Source organism: Meleagris gallopavo, chromosome 1 (assembly GCF_000146605.3).
Source record: "Meleagris gallopavo isolate NT-WF06-2002-E0010 breed Aviagen turkey brand Nicholas breeding stock chromosome 1, Turkey_5.1, whole genome shotgun sequence".
Taxonomy (NCBI): Eukaryota; Metazoa; Chordata; class Aves; order Galliformes; family Phasianidae; genus Meleagris; species Meleagris gallopavo.
This window is the reverse complement of record NC_015011.2, coordinates 57,557,932-57,571,021: the sequence shown is the minus strand read 5'-3', so window position 1 is coordinate 57,571,021 and position 13,090 is coordinate 57,557,932. Positions and strand designations below refer to the sequence as shown.

Sequence of the window (13,090 nt, the reverse complement as noted above, 5' to 3'; positions counted from 1 at the left end):
AACTATCATGGTAGCCAGCATACATAAAGAGGATTACACTGAACCTTAAGGCAAAGCATCAACTTTCACTGCAGGAAAACTGTTTCCGCCTGCCTCACGCAGCATTGTCCTTATTTGAAAGGAATAGCTTTGTCTGAGCATTTATGGCCAGGAGAAATACACAAGAGAAAAATCTGGCTTGGTTTTAAATCATAAGTACATAGCTGTAGGCATATTTATAAAGTGTATATATAGTGTGTGGACACACAGATACATTTACCATGGCGAGTCATACCACTGGGGTATTTACTATCTAGCATGTGGTAGAGCTCTGTATCTCTACTCTTTCCAAACTTCTAGCAAAAGCAAAAACATCCATACCTGCATTCAGATATAGCAGAAGTGTTTCTTTTAAAGGATTCCTCATAAGCTTTAGTCTGATGGCAAGCAAACACTTCTATAGTAATTGCCATTTTCTACAATGTTCTTGATCTAAAGAGGAAACAAAAACACATATCAGCCTAACTTTAACTGTAATCACAATGAAAAGTTATCATCAGATGCTGTAAGGAGGTACTATAAAGTGCTGTTCATATGATTTCCAGCATTTCCACATACTTTTTATCTCTACTTACACAGAGCTTAATGACTCCAGGATATTTGCCAGTTACAGTACAGGATTATAGACCTAGGAAAATGTCTGATTTTTTCACAGTATAGGTTATGTTTTTGTAAGCATAGGACCAAAGAAAACCATTATTATGCTTGTACCACCTCTGGAGCAATGATTTTCTGTAAACAGCTTAAGCATAGCATCCCCAAGGTATTCCTAGACAGAACAAATGCCACTGTTTCATAATTAAACAGTTGGTCTAAAGATTTCTCAAAAGACCAATAGTTCCAAGCATTCAATAACTTGGAAAATACATATTTTGCAAAAATATTATTCTAATTTCCCACAGGTAATTCAAATTAATTTGCATATACATCTGGAAAATAAAATCCAATTCCTGTATGGATGACACAGGAAGTATTACAGGCTACAACAGAGTCTTGCAAGCAGTGACTGAATTTACAACACATTTTTAAGAGCTGTTCATTTTTGCAAGCCAGACATGAAGCTTAGGTATCTGTTAAGTTTCTTTAAATTTTGAAAGCAGAACATAGGGGAAGGGTATTGAGACTTCAGCAGAAGGAAGCACATTTGAAAAATTTACAAAAATACAAGTTGGGGGCTAAGTTTATAAAACACTTTTGGCAAGCATCTTCATTAGCATTTTGCTACATCACCTTGTACAGAAATATCTCATTGTAATTGGTGGCTTCATTGTTGCGACTCGTCACCATCTACAACTACTTGACAAGAGGTTGCAGTGAGGAGGTTGTCCATCTCTTCTCTTAGGTAATAAGTGATAGGACACAAATGGGTTCTTGTTAGTTGAGGCACAGGAAGCTTAGATTGGACTTTAGAAAGAATTTCTTCATGAAGGAGTGGTCAAGTTTTGGAATGGGCTGCCCAAGAAAGTGGTAGAGTCGCTATCCCTGAAGGTATTTAAAAGCCATGTGGATATAGCACGTATTTGCTGCTATCAACTATGAAATAAATTATGAGCTACTAAATAATTACAACAGTACATCTGCACACAGATTTAGATATGCTGATACTAGTCTCCTGGAAAGGCAGTCTATAAGAACCAAATGGAGTGGCTACGGGATACAAGTAACTTCAGGAAAAAATGGATTCTGAACTACTACCACAGTTTTCAGATGCAGCCTTTTCATAAGATACCTTGCTTTCATGCAAACAAAACAAAAGCGGCAACTCATATGCAAAAATAAGAAAGATAATTTCAGTACAAAATTTCTGTTCTAAATTTGTTGTAGCATTTGTTTTTCAAAACCAGCTTCATTGCACAAATATACAAGTCACATGTTCCTTTTTTTTTTTTTCCTCAGATGAGCAGAATTGAATCAGCCTTCCAGAGCAAATAGTCATTATTATGAGCTTAAACTTTCCTTCCCACAAATATTCTCTCTAGTTCCTTTCAGTGACCATTCCAATCAATCCCTATAATTCTATTTACAATGTAAGTGAAGGACATTTATTGAATATATGACTTGAATCACTCAATGGGAATCTCAGATAGAGCTGGAATTAATTTTCTAGCTGCATAAGTCTAGTCTAGTAAGTTTTCTTGCCAGCTATGAGAACATGAACATCATAAAATCAGACATACAACAGTTGTTACTGAAAAGTTACCTTTAACAACTGTTACCACAACACGGGATCCAAGATAACAAGGGTATTCTCCATTTCTGAATGTGAAATGGAGAAATTCACGCAGGCAGAATTTTACTTCAAATTAGTTCCAACAAATCATAATTTCTCTGTGCAAAATAGCCGAATTTCACCAATAATGTTTCTCCAGGATGTCACATCAGAAGCTTAATAATTCCTTCTTTAAGGCAGATGTGAAATGTCTGATTCCAAATAAACTGGAGCTACAATCAACTTTTCTCTTTTTAACTGTGGTAAGATACCAGCATCTTGATAATAGTGAAGACTGTCAAAATAAGTTTCCTATAATCTGTGAGTATAAATACTGTACGTAAAGTCTGCATGGAGTGATTTTACTCCATTGACTGCCACATGCTTTGGAACAAAACAAGCTTAAAGAAAATAGTTTGAGTTAGCTCTATACTACTCAGATTAATGAGATTTAAAATATCAAATGTTAACAGATTATTAAATATCACCTGTTTTAAGTAACAGTTTAGATGTCCTGAACACTAGTAGAAGCAAGGGAGAAGATTAGATTCTCATCACAAATGCTCTTTCACTCACTATCATTACTTCTAAACCTGTACTGGTCCATGAACAATGTTTGTTCCGTGCCAGGAACAAAATATTTCCAATATGGATCTGAGGAGTAATTTGATATTTGCTCTGAAATTTTAAAGAAAACTCTAAATAAATACCTGGCATCAAATACTTTATTGCAAAAGTATAGGATTTCTCACCATTTATGTATTCTCTTAATCCTGGTAATTTTTCTTCCTTCCTAAGACAAATTGGCTGTTGTTTTCTGGCCAACATTCCTCTGAGGTTGGATCAATAAATTGTGTTAGAAAACCTTGTGAGATTTGATGGTTTCCTAAATTATTTGTTGCTCCACAGTACAAAACTGAGATTTTTCTAAATCGTTAGACACTGTGATTAGTGATCAAGATTTAATGATGCTTGTAGGTAGAGTCAATGGTTACATAAAGACAGACCACTCTCTCAGAATTCATCTTAACATTTGGAGATGATGTCCACAACTATTTCTGTTAGAGCTTGTTTTAGCGTGGGCAAGAGTCTCAGCTGAGAATATCCAGATCTGAATAAGCTTTGCTGTTAAACTTCTTTCCTATAAACAAACCATTAAATAAGAAAATGTTGCAAAAAGAGTTTTGAGAAACATTGGCAGGATAGTTTGGAAATATCTGGAAGACTGTACAACACTTATATATTACCTTTCAAAAATACAAAATTCACCAAAAGAAGAGGTGTTGCAAGGCAAAAGAGTATTAATGAAAAAACTATGATAGCAATGATACTGACTTATTATACACATAAACCAGTAGCATGAAAGGATGTGTGTTCTGAGCTGGAGCTGTTAGTACATCCAACCAACCAGCACCTGTTTCAAACCAAAATATTCTGATATGGAGTTCATATTTCAGGTCTGGCTCCTAAACATACTAATAACTCTAATGGGAAGGGCTTGTGCAACATATAAAAAGCAAATTTGAACAGTAGTTTATTCTCAAGGTTATGAGTCACCTGGAGCAACAGATAAAACAATGAAAACAAATCTCTGAATATGTGGTATGGCTACGGAGGAGTTCATTTCAGAGTCATATGAAAAGTCTTTCCTGAAGGACCGATCTGGGGATGCCAAATGGTATAAATTAAAAGATTAGTTGTATTCAACTGCCAAGTATACTCCTGAACACTTGGAGAGGCTCATACTGGGCCGCATAGACTAAGCAATCATATGACTGAACAGCTGGAAAAAATCCTTGAGTAGAATTGTATTTAATGGTCTAAAAAGCAGCACTGAAATAAACCTCTGGGTTTTACGGTATAGAAGACAAAAGCACTCTACCCTATCTTCATTATAAAAGAAAGAAAACTTTGGCAAAAACAGATTATATCAACATAACAGGAAAAGTAGAAGTAACAGCTAGATCTTCTACTGTGTTTCATTTACATGCTTTAGTTCTGGCACTTCACACTCTAGAGATAATCATTTCCTTTGTCATTTTAAATGCTAACCAGCTGGAATAAACAGTGGTGAATTCTATGAGTTAGATGTCTAACTTCACAGTTAGTTCACCTCACTGAATCTCCTATTCTTGTCTGATTTTATCCTCTCAGAAATCAGTGAAGAAAGTCCTTGCATCTGTACAAGGTTTTACTCAGCTACATAGATTGCTTGTTTGACTGCAGGCATCAGAATTTCTACCACTTAGGTCTGAATACATTAAAGGTGAAATCAGATTAATCTCAGAGATTAGCAGAGAACTGTCACGCAGGGTGAAAAAACTGAAGTTGCTCACAAGATGGTGAGGAAGGCAGGAAAGGTGAGGAAGGTAGAGCAAAAAGCTGAAATGAAGCAGTTCTGACAGAGTGAGTTAAGAACTACAGCAAACTTCTAGGACCAGGAATATTAGAAATTAATATTGATTTACTTCATTTTATTAGAAATCTGCTACTGATTTACTTCATAAATAAATACATAAGTAAATCAATAAATTGATAGTCTTCATCGTCTGAGATAGGTAGGAAAAAAATGATATATACAGATAACCACTACTAACAATTAATTACAGTTAGTACTGCAGCATGACCATTCTTATTTTTAGTATCCAACATCAGATGCATTTTTAAGAATCTGACCAACACAGTAACACAGAAAATAATTACTGAGTTACATTCAGGAATGTGTCAGGCTCCTAAAGACAGGTCTTGCTATTCTCAGCATGTATGATAGCGTCCCTACAACATTCTGTAGCTCCATATCAAGACCCATCTTTCATGTGGTTAGAGATTTCTCCTCCTCTCATACTGCCATATCAAGTGTGCTTATCATACTTCTTTTGTCTCTTTGTTTCCACTCTCTGACTTTCTATTATAACTAGGTCAACTTATCAAGGTCCAAAACACTCATAAGCCATTTTATAGGCTTAAATAGGGAGCGGTGCTATAGAACTTGTATTAAGTTTGGTTCTCTGTAGACCAAATTTTGTAAAGGTTTGTGGAGACCTAAATTCCATTTCAGTTTTTAAAGCACTTTGTGCTCACAGTCAGAACTATCTGTATCTGTTTCTATTAAATTCATTTTGATGCTAAACTTGCTTTTATGAAAACTTGAACAAATGAATTACGGCAAAGAAGAATCAAAACCTTTACGAAATTGGGCCTATCAACCCCTGCAAAACTTACTGTCTGTATAACACAGAAGATGACAGCCAGTAAAAATGCTATCTACCCCTAAAGAAATAAAGTGGGTACCACAGGAAATACTAGGTAATCACACAGCTGGTAATTTCCAGGTAAACAAGTGTCCTATGTTTGGAGTACTTTCAGTACTCACTCCATATTCCACATAGAAATTAGTCTTTGTATAATACTACAACACACAGCAAAACACTATGCAAGCTGGACCAACGCATATAATATCGTTAACAAAATTTTACAAATAAACTGAATCTCATTTAGTAGGTTTTTAGAAGTACCAAAAAATTGCCAGGATTAAATGCTTGACCCTTACACACTGTATTAAACAAAGTAATTTTGATTAATTCTTCTTGTTTAAAAAACAAACAAAACAGCAACAAAAGCAACAACAAAAAAACACTTTAAGCTCTCTTGAAACTGCAGTTCAGAGTAAAACCATAAGATTGCACTTCATCTGAAAACGTTGTAGAAAGGTAAAGTTTACAATTTTTCACACGGTGTTAGAACATTTTCCACTTTTCTCTCCACTCATTTGTCTTTTTTCAAGGAAAAGTAGAAAAATGGGGCTTGAAACAGAAATTAGTAAAGAAGGGGAAGATAAAGTCTATCATTCTTGTTCTTCAGGTATTTATTTTTCCTGTTAAAAATATGAAATGACATGGAAAATTAGATTTCCTCACTTCAATTTCTTACACATCTTTCAAAACCCTTTTTGAAAGGCTGTCTGCTAGTAATATGAAACTTTGTTGAGATCAATTTCAACATTTCTGACTGTAAAAAAAATAAAATAAAAATCTTATCTCTTAAAAAATATTTTAGGCTGGCATTTAAGAGCAAATGTTTTTCCAGTCAGTTAGTTATTTGTGATAATATTAGGAGCTTCAATTTATCATGTTTTAGACCCCCTAAATAACTATTTTTAGGCTTAGAAGCAACTTCTTTATCTACCTAAAATTCTAAAATGTCAGCCTCAGTATGTTACGCACACGTGCTGCAGTAAGAAGAACTCTGTCTCCTAAATGGATGTCCAAGCAGCTTGAAAATTTAGTCCATCTGTTGTATCATGACTTTTAGCTCATCAATTCAATTCATGCTAAAATTAAAAGAAATTTTAAAAGAAAAAATGAGCAACACCAGATATTAATAGAATGAAAAAGTCATAATGATTGACAGCTGTAATGACCAATATTCTCCAGCTAAAATCTAAGACAAGCATCTATGTGAATGTTATTGCAGAGTAATGATTTTAACTTGAGATCATACATTAATTTATTTTTAAAATTGTTTTCCCCAAAACAAACCCTAATATTATATCCATCCATATACTTTCCAACTGAGTCCAAGCCAAGCCAGCTGCAGCACCAAAAAAAGGAATTCAGCCTCAAAAATCACTTAAGCATCTCTGCTAAAAATGCCAGTAATTGACCCAATTCTCTTCCTTTTCTTTCTGGATTCTAATGAGTTACACAATCTGCCATCAGTCCTTCTGCTCATTTCAAAGAACTAACTTCACTTTCCACTGTGAATTCAAGGTATGATATAAATGGCAGCCTACCTGCATTGAAGACCTTGGCAAGGTAAAAGCCTGAAATCTCACAGTTGGGAAGGGGAAAGATGCAGAACTTTGTCTGTACTTCATGCCATCCATCAGTCTGCAGAGCTGAACACATAGCTTTTCAGTAAAAATTACCCCACATATCTAAGCTTATAAGACAGTTAGTTTTATTTCAAATCAACAGTTCTGGATGCCACAGCCAGTTAGCATTCTTCTTTTGTGTACATCTGTGCAGGTGTACGGGAAAGGACACTGTTTTTAAAAGTAGGTGTACCACATAATTCACCACTCTTGGCAATTTTTATTCTATCTGCACTTAAAAAATATCTTTGATGCAATGCTTCATTATTTGTCTACCAGAAGATTCCTTTTCCTTTTTAGAATTTAGCATTTTAGAAACATAAAGTTAAAAAAAAAAAGAAGTAAAACATAAATAAAACAACAATAGCAGACTTCAGATAACTTCAGTGAGATGGCATGTTCTCATGAATAATTCTCTCAACATATCAGTCTAATGAATTTGTACAAAGATTTGGCATATCTATTTTCTCCTTTTTAAGTCATGTTGACCACAAGGCACCAATATGTTCAGCTGTAATTAGTAGAAATGCTGTGGTCCAATATCCATGACACATCCTAGAGCCACAGGAAGCTCATCTGTTCACTGCTTCACAAATTGCCAGAACATTTCACAATGTAAGATCAAGCAGCACAGAGAAAGTTCATCCAAGAAAATGTCCTTGATGTGTCTTTGGTCCTGTTTGCAGGATACTATTTATTCTCGGACTATTTGAACATATCACGTAAACAAGCTTTTTACAATAAAAATTACGTATTAACTGCTAAATGCACATATTTAAACATAAACAGATTTACATTTAAAATCTAAAAATAAAACCTATTGATCAAAGATAAAGAGGGAAAGCGATGTCACTGAAATTGCAGTAAGATTGTTGTTACAAGACTAGAATATCTTACTGTCATTTAAACAAATCGTATAGACTCATGCTACTTGAAATAAACCTTGCCCAATGAAAACTCAGGCCATAGCAACACATGAACCAAATTCACTTTCTCAAATATTAACTGAACCAAGAACCCTGATACCTCGCTTACAGTCCTTTAGTCTATACTGTCATACTGCAAAATGTTACCATTGCAATAAAATAAAAATTAAAAAAAATTTAAATCAAAATAGTAAAAAAGATACCATTAACAAAACAGTCATCTAGAATGCAATCAAAACCACTTAATATAACAATGCAACCTAACAAAGACATTCAATACCATTACTTGAATTTCCCTTTCTTCAGGCTGGATGTGGCTCTGGGAAGCCTGGTCTAGTGGTTGGTGACCCTGCCCACAGCACAGGGGCTGAAATTAGATGATCTTTGAGATCCTTTTCAACCCAAAACATTCTATGATTCTATAATTATATGTATATCTGATACATTAAATATTAAATCTCCTTTTCCCCTCTTCATTTACTTAACTACAAGAATTCAGTGTTAAATCTTCTGCATCATATTCACATGTGTATATTATGACGTCTAATCACAGGAATAGCTCTCCTGCAGTACAAGAATGGTTATGCTCTATCAAAATCAACAACGTATTCAAAATTCATGGATTATGAGTTTGAAAATCACGGAAAGTAGTTTGGTTTAGGTCACTGCTGCGATTTCACACACAACAAGTGAAGAAAGAAGGCCTCCCCGGCCCCTTTTACCTTCCAATCCCCATGTCAGGGACAAGAGAAACAGAAACAACCCAATTAAGATAAAAACAAGACAAGCACATGCTTCTTGGATGAAATTTTCATCACAAGTCCAGCACTTCCGACTGCACTAATATATATCACTAAAAACATCCTTCCAATTAAATAATCTTCTCTGCTCAGTAGATGTTTAAGTTTCTCTTAGCCTTAATGTATGCACTATATATCCAATTTAAGAGCATTTTTCCTTCTTGTGATATCTATCCTTCCTTAGAACAGTGATATCTAAGTTAAAGAAACTAATATCTTTTCACCACAAAGGCCTTCATACCACAAAAAAAGCCATTTCTTTTTCACAAGCTACATGAACTATTAATTCTTTCACCGTAAGCAAAGCATGAATCATCACTGTGATATTCTCATCTCTCTTATTTTTACTTATTTTATGTAAGCATTGATACCTAGTATGCAATTGGAATATCTTACGAAAACACAACATACCTTCATTTTCCACATTAGAAGACAATTTTTGTCAGTGATACCCATCTTTTCCCTCAAACTACTCTCTCAGAATTTTGCTATAGCTAAATATATATACTTGTGATTCTGTGTTCCAGTGTCTGAATTCAACTGAAAGCTGTTGGTGTTAGATAGCAGCAAGTGTTCAAACAACAAATATATTTAACTTCACCTTTAGCATCCTTTTCTGTTAGCACAATTTAGGAGCACCAATGGTTCCGCTTTTATGTAGAACTTGAATGCTGTGTTCAGATTTGTCATATAACAATAAGATAGGCCAAAGTAGACCTCATTCTGCACTAGTATTTCCCCCTTTTCTTCCTGTATGTTCAGTAAATAAAAACAAGAAAAGCTCAGAAAAGCTGTCTACTCATTTCCTGATATTTTTCACTAACTTCATGAAGATGAGAACTCATGATTTCCCTCCACTGATTATCTCCTTTTATTTAATTTTTGACCAGCAGTAAAATAGCTAATGCTAACATTTAAACTAGACATTTGCATTAATTTCAGCTGAGATTATTTATTCTTTTCCAGGCCAGCTGTTTCATACTATCTTGCATTTCAGCAGACATTATAACTTTTTTCATGCTTTTTTTTCCCCAAGTTTTTCTCCCAACCAAATCACTAAAGATTTTCAAGCAGGTAGAAAATAGTGGAAAATGGGAAACAATAACCTAGAAACTAAAATGACAATTCACATAAGACATCAGATCCTACTAACATCATACACTTTTGATTTTCAAATTAAAATCCCAAATTCCATTCATATCTGTTTAATTTCCTTTTTTTCCTCTCAAATCAACTTGTAGACAATAGACAATTGTGAAATGGCCTGCCATATCCATCAAGCTCAGGACTGTTTCAGGAACAGACCAGGAGGCCATATCCTGAGTTTCTCTCTTGCTGGTTCTGGGAAAATTCCCATTAGAATGTAGATTCTGAATCCTCATTTTGAGTTTAGGTTTCATTCTGGGTTCATTGGCCTCCAACATAGCTCTGAACTAAACAAGTTTCTGATTGCTTCTTTACCATTTATTTTCTCTGAATCTGAAGTGATAGTGTCAGATTTAGGACATCATACCAATTTTCACAGCAAAAGCATGCAGTGGTAAAAACATGGGCTTATAAATTTCGCTAAAGGAACAAAGAGAAGAAAGTCTGGCCTGGAGAAAAGAGAGAATCCATGTTTAAAAAGAACCCATATAAAAAGTCTGAACTCTCATTTTAAGAATATTTGAACTGTAGATCTTTATATGATCCATAAAGCCCCAGGAGCACTGGAAAAAAAAAAAGAAAAAAAAGAAAAAAATATTTTAGCTCAATACTACGTCTGTGTCATCACCTCAGTGCAAAAACTTTCCTTGAAGTCAAGCAACTGGCATCTGTAATCCTCCAAAGATACATCATCAGTGGCACAAAAAACAACCTGTATTTACTTCCTACCAGCCACAGCCAACAGATATTTTTCTTTTTTCTTTTTTTTAATCATCAGCAGATGTCCCAAAGTATAGTCAAGTCATTATTCAGTCATCTTTAGCAGCCTTCCTGATCAGCTCCTGCTCCTGAAGTCTAAGAAAGTAGAGCATAAATGCACTCTGGGAAACTTTCCATGTTCCTAAAACAGTGAGTCATTCAAAAGCTGTTTTTAACAGGATCTGAAAGGGTGCCACCAGCAACACTAAGGTCATCTCCAAGTGCACACTAATGAACCACATAGAAAAGAGCAGAGGCATTTGCAGGAGGTTGTTTAATATTTCTTGACATCTCAGTACTTATATGGCCCTCACAACTTTAATATGAATGTCTGAAAATCATTAATGGATTTCACCCTCACATCATCCCTGAAAAGTGGAGTTATCTACATTTTGCAAAGGGAGAAACTAAATTAAAGAGTAGGTTAAAAAAAGAAAACTTTAAAGCTACAGCAGGGAAACAATTAATTAAAAATGTGGTCACAAGTATCTTGAATCCTGTCTTTTAAAATCTTATGAAAACTTGATAAAAAAGTGAATGTTTCTCTGAAAATAACCAGCTGTCTGAAAGCAAACAAAATTGTATTCTACTCCTAGTTTCATAAATATGAACTTTCTATCCTTATCAATGGCCTTTTTGTACATAAAGTTCCTTTTTGTATATAAAGCTCCTTATGTTAAGGAAAATTATTCAGTGTCTAACTTTGAGCATGATAACCACTGTCCACTATTGGAAAGTATGTCAGGTATCCATGTAGTTTTGCTATCCTTATTGACCACTCTTATTGCAAGATCAAGGTTCAGGTCACGTTCAAATCTTTATACAACAAAAAGGAAAATACAGGTTTTGCCCAGGGAACTTAGAATCAAGATAAGCGTAGAAGATACAGTGTCAGTCCTGCCCTCAGGCCATGGAACACATTCACCAACTTCACAACTCCTGTGCAATGTTTGTGAAGCCTCAGCAAAGCCTCAAAGCTTTGCTTCCTATTTCTCCTAAGTCTCCCATGGTTTTAAATCCCTGATACATTTTGTTCATGAACTGCTAGCAAAATAAAAAGGAAAAGCAAAGAAAAAAATTCCAAAAAGTAGCAGTAGGTGCCTTACTCATAGTGTATGGTTTATTCCTGTATTGAAAACTATTCTGTTACATAAAAATCAAAACATAACTTATGTTTATATCATCCTACCTCCTGACTTTAAAAGGATTAGCCTTGCTCCTTCTCATACAGCTTTACACTCTCAAACTGTATACAGAGCAAACAGGGAAAATTGGACTCAAACAAGTGTTCTATCAAGGATGGGGTTGACCAGTGTGGCATACGTACAACTGATCAGATATCTGAAGAAAATAAAACCTAAGTAAATGAGGTTTTCATGCAAGACATTCCAGCAAGAAGCAGGCAGCCATTTCTTAAAACACCACACCACTATTACCTTTATCATACATAGAATGAACAGGTCATAGAGTCATTAATTTTGGAAAAGATCTCTGAGATCATCCAGTCCAACCATCAGCCCATCTGCACCATGCCCACTAACCACATCCCTCAGTGCAACATCTACACAGTGTTTTTGAACACCTCCAGAGATGGTGACTCCATCATCTCCCTGGGCAGCTTGTTCCAAAGCATCACCACGCTTTCTGAGAAGAAATTTTTCCTAATATCCAACCTGAACCTGCCCTGGCACAACAGAGTAAACAATCCCAGTTCCCTCTGCTACTCGACATAAGACTTGTGTTCCAGACCCTTCACAGCTCTGTTGCCCTTTTCTGGGCACACTCCAGGGTCTTAATGTCATCCTTGTAGGAGGAGCCCAGAACCGAACCCAGTTCTTGAGGTGCAGCCTCACCAGTGCAGAGTACAAAGGTGATCACTTCCCTGGTCCTTCTGGCTGCACTATTTCTACTAGAAGCCAGGATGCCATTGTTAGATTGCAGCATTTCGGGATCTAATCTGAGGAGGGATTAATCCGTTCCCAAGGAAATAGGGGCAATCACAGAAGCACAACCTGATCTGGCTAACTTTCTGAAAGCTCCTTCCTTTATCCGACTGCAGCCCTTTATGATCATTCATAGGCATACCTGATGTACATCTTTTCATGAAAGAAGCCCAGAAGTGTAACTATTAAACAGATATTATTATCCAGAAGTTAAAGAATGACTGCCATAGCCAGTGGGCTGTAAAACAGCACCTTAAGCAAGTCTCTGATGTTTGGCCAGTAAACTGAGAACAAACACCACTTCCTAACTGGAAATTCAAAGATGCACAGTTTCATTTCACACTTAGCTTTATTAAATTTGAACATTTTTCTGAGCTTCCCCATTTTACTAAGGA

At 35.4% G+C, this 13,090-nt stretch overlaps 1 long non-coding RNA gene across 1 annotated transcript in view; it reads right to left on the bottom strand.

Moving 5' to 3' along the window:
* LOC104911682 overlaps nucleotides 1-7,397 on the bottom strand; it is a 29,593-nt gene extending 22,196 nt beyond the window's left edge. Inside the window, exons 1-2 of the long non-coding RNA XR_794118.3 lie at nucleotides 7,041-7,397; nucleotides 361-471 (exon numbers count right to left, since the gene is read on the bottom strand). This is a non-coding gene — a long non-coding RNA (uncharacterized LOC104911682). The remainder of the gene's footprint in view (nucleotides 1-360; nucleotides 472-7,040) is intronic.
* Nucleotides 7,398-13,090: the final 5,693 nt, after the last annotated feature.